Below are 3,939 nucleotides of genomic sequence, written 5' to 3'. Positions count from 1 at the left end.
CTTAATTGCAAGAACAGAAAGATAGTTATGCTAATATATGTATAGGAGTTTATTTTGCTGAAACACAGATAATCTTGCATTATCTGTGGAACTATGAAAAACGTATATCCAAAGGGACATGGATCTGGAATTGAAAAGTTAGAAACTGAAGAAGCCACCCCTTCTTTTCATCTCTGCCTCTCACAATATTATCTCCTGCTTCTCTCCGAACACAAATTTGCTGATGAGTTATGCCTTTTTTCATCTCCAGTGGCTCAGCGTGCCATGTCATCCACTCTGGCTTTGTATCCAAATCACCATATGCTATGCTATGGTGATTTAGCATCACTATGCTATACCTAGCATAGGTATTAACTGTTTCTAGTTCTAATCCTTATAGAGTCAGAAAGATTCACTCATCATAGTGTAAAGATTAGGTTCCCTGGATCAAAACTCCACTCTTTTTATAGTATTAAAGGAGTTACATGCTACAAAAAAAAAGGGGGGGGTGAAAAAGATGTTTGAATTTCTGCTGGCTGCATATTATCTATAAAGGGGGTGTAGAAAGGAAGCAATGATCAGCTTTTCCATTAAAATTAGTAAAGTAGATTAAGGGTAGACAAGTTCACCAACCTAAACTAATAGAGTGAGTTCATTTTCCAACTAAATGAGGGTCTATGTTGTGCTCTCCAAAGTAAAACTGTAATTCTGAAAATATGTAAGGGTGAACTATACCAACTGTTTTTTTTAAAGAATTACCCAAAAACTTTTGAAGATAGTGAGACATAAGTGATGTCACTGACCAGAATTAGAACATCAGATTGGTCCTGATAGTAGAGGAAAGAGGTGTAAAGTTACAAAAGACTTTGAGGGGAAAAAAAAAAGTCCAGGAAAAAATACAGCGATTATACCTCAGCCAATGACATCATGGTAAAATGGTGATTTTGATATTAAGCAAATTTTCCTTTTCGATAACATAAGGAAGTTAAGTAGATTCATGTAATAGTTATTTGTTGAGCATTAGCTGGGCCAGGCAATAAACCTAGAGTTACAATTAACAGCAGTAACAATAAAATAAATGAATGAACAAGACTCCACCCTTGGTATCAGGCAGCTCGCAACCTAGAAATAATATCTGTCCTACCTCTAAAACCCTGCTAACTTATGTGCGGGGGGCGGGGAGGGTGGGGACAATGGTGTTGAGGGAGACATTAGAAACACTTTTCCCAGACCTGGAGTGTTCAGCTCTGCCTTAGTACAGCACTCTTTCACTACAAGAGTCTGAAAGCTATTTGCACTGAAAAATAAATAAATAAATAAATAAATAAATAAATAAATAAATAAATAAATAAATAAATAAATAAATGGAAGCAGGTTAACACTTTATTAACGGAAGGAATGCTGAAACTCCCATGTTAGGCACTGACAAAAGCTGAATTACAGAATGCAAAATACATTTCTAGGCCTAACATGACCTTTGTTTAATTTCTAAAACCCAAATCCACATTGGGTCTTACTGCCGCCTGGCCAGCACCATGCCATCAGGAAGAGAAGCAGTGAAGAGCACAGGTCCTCCGTGAGCTCATCGACCCATCTGGCTACTTGGTGGTTGTGGCAGGTAGGAGAGAGAAGCCAGATATCTGCAAAACTCAGACTCTTTCTTTCAGGAAGGGAGGGAGGAAGGAAGGGAAGAGAAAAGAGAAAAAAGAAAAGGAAAGAAGGGAAAATGATTCAATCACTTTCTTCGAGTCTGAAGTCAGCAAATCCCTGCGAGAGAACAGCCAGGAAGGACACAAGGTGGGACAGGAACAGACATGCCCTCTCGGCACAAACAGAAATCTGTGAGTCCAAAACCAGAGTTCGGATGACTTAGGGATCCACAGGTTCTACCACTTCCCCACAAGGCCCTTCACCATCCAGTCTCCACTAACTTTAGGATCCAATCCCCTCCTTTCCTGCCTGACTGCTGGCTACACGCATTTATTTACCAGACCCCATGCAAACCAAGTCCCTGTGCCTCCCGGCTCTTCCCGTCCTGTATTGTGGACTCCTGTTGGAGAGCACGCCTTCCCACCCATGTCCATAGCAAACGTTCCCTGAGTCCCGCTGACAGGCCTCCATGTTCCTGCATCCATGGTTTTCGTAGTGGATTTTACAGTGTTGAGAAAACCATACCTATTTTTTCTTGTGTCTTTACTGTCTCCCTGATAAATTGAATGCACGTAGATGGTGCTTTGTCTTTGTGTCTATAAAGTATATTACTTTACAGGTGCTCAAACATTAATAAGGTATCAATACATAAAAACAAAAAGTAATAGAAAATGCTTAAAGACATTGTATAGTTTGCAACTGACAAGCACCAACAATAAATAAAACAGCAAAATAATGGTTTAAGTCTTCTTCAATACCAATGGCGACTGTCTGTTTTTTTAAAAAAAAATCCCTGTTCAGTTCCTGAACAATTTATAATCAATTACATAAATACAGCATACAGTACGTGTTGGAATGATATTAAAAAGCGGCCCTCTTCCTCCCTTCCTATGCCCTCACCCTTTATAACAGGACTTCGGAATCCTCCCCTTTGATGTTGGGCTGACCCTGTGACTTGCCTTACCCTCTCAGGTGCTGGTTTCTGCTGTTTCGCTTAGAGCCCCACCCACATGAGAATCAAGCCAGGTGACCTCCTGGAGTGTGAGGAACCATGGGGAGCTGAGCAGAGTCAGGGGACCCAGCCTAAGCCTCCCACACCAGCTGGCCCCCAGACATCCAACCTCAGAGGCACAACAGCCCAGCCAGCCATAAAACCATCACGTCAGTGTAGACACGTAAAATAATACACTTTCATTGTTTGGAGCCACTAAGTTTGGGGTGATTTATTATTCAACAGTGGTTAACTGACAGAAAACCGCACAATTTTAAAAGCAGAAGAAAAATATCCCCTTACCTTAGAGTAGGGGCCAGACAAATGCAGCTACGATCAAAATTATAAATATTTAACTATTTTACATAGAATAACAGATAAATGAATCAGTACAAACCAGTGTCTAAACAAGATTAAAAATCATATAATATATTCTCTTTCCATGGGAACATTTTGTTGTCAGATTATTTTGTGAAAAACAGTTATCACTACCTCAGGGTTTTATATTCCCATAAAAATAATTAAGTGTCATAATAAAAGAGCTTTATTCATAAGAACATAAACATTTATATCAATTCCTATTTTTTATATTGCTATCTGGCATTCAATTTTCTTCTATGTTATATTTAGACTCACAAAAGTGATTGAAAATGTGTCTTTCTTATTTGATTGCCTGGCTTTGCCGTCAGTAAAACCAAAAAACTGAAACATTAGTTTTGTTCTACTACTTCATTCTATTTTCTTCTTTTTAATCTCTTGGATGAATGACTTATGCAGATCAATACCCATGATTTATAAAGCTATTTCATTATCTGGTACATTAAACTATATGGAGATTAATAATCTTTCTATTAAAATACTACTATCTATAAATAAAGGTTTGGAAAAAAATGTTCATCTTATACATAAATGTCACTATACATTAACTAAAAACATAGTTCCATTTGGATCATGCTTTTTATCTCACAGACCAAAAAAAGAAAAATAAAACATCACATTTACCTTGTACCATGTGGGGATTTCAATATTGATTTGCTTAATTTCCTGCATGAGTCTTTTTGTTTTTAAAATGAATCGTGATGCATCTTTTCTTCTTTTTCCTAAAGGAGTCAGAACAGAGATTCAGAGTCCTTAGCAAAGTTTTTAAGATGGAAAGTTTTAGGTGAAAGAACTTCAAACTAGATACTTCTGCTAAATAATAAATGTGTACTAGATAGAAGTTGAAAAACTCAGAACCATGTATGAAAGAAAAAATATATAAATGTAAAAACAATGTTCACTGCATTGAAGTTAATTCTCAAGCCTTTAATTATAGGATC

This window comes from Hipposideros armiger, unplaced genomic scaffold, assembly GCF_001890085.2.
Source record: "Hipposideros armiger isolate ML-2016 unplaced genomic scaffold, ASM189008v1 scaffold_445, whole genome shotgun sequence".
NCBI classification, from domain to species: Eukaryota; Metazoa; Chordata; class Mammalia; order Chiroptera; family Hipposideridae; genus Hipposideros; species Hipposideros armiger.
Note: the sequence above shows the minus strand (reverse complement) of the source record.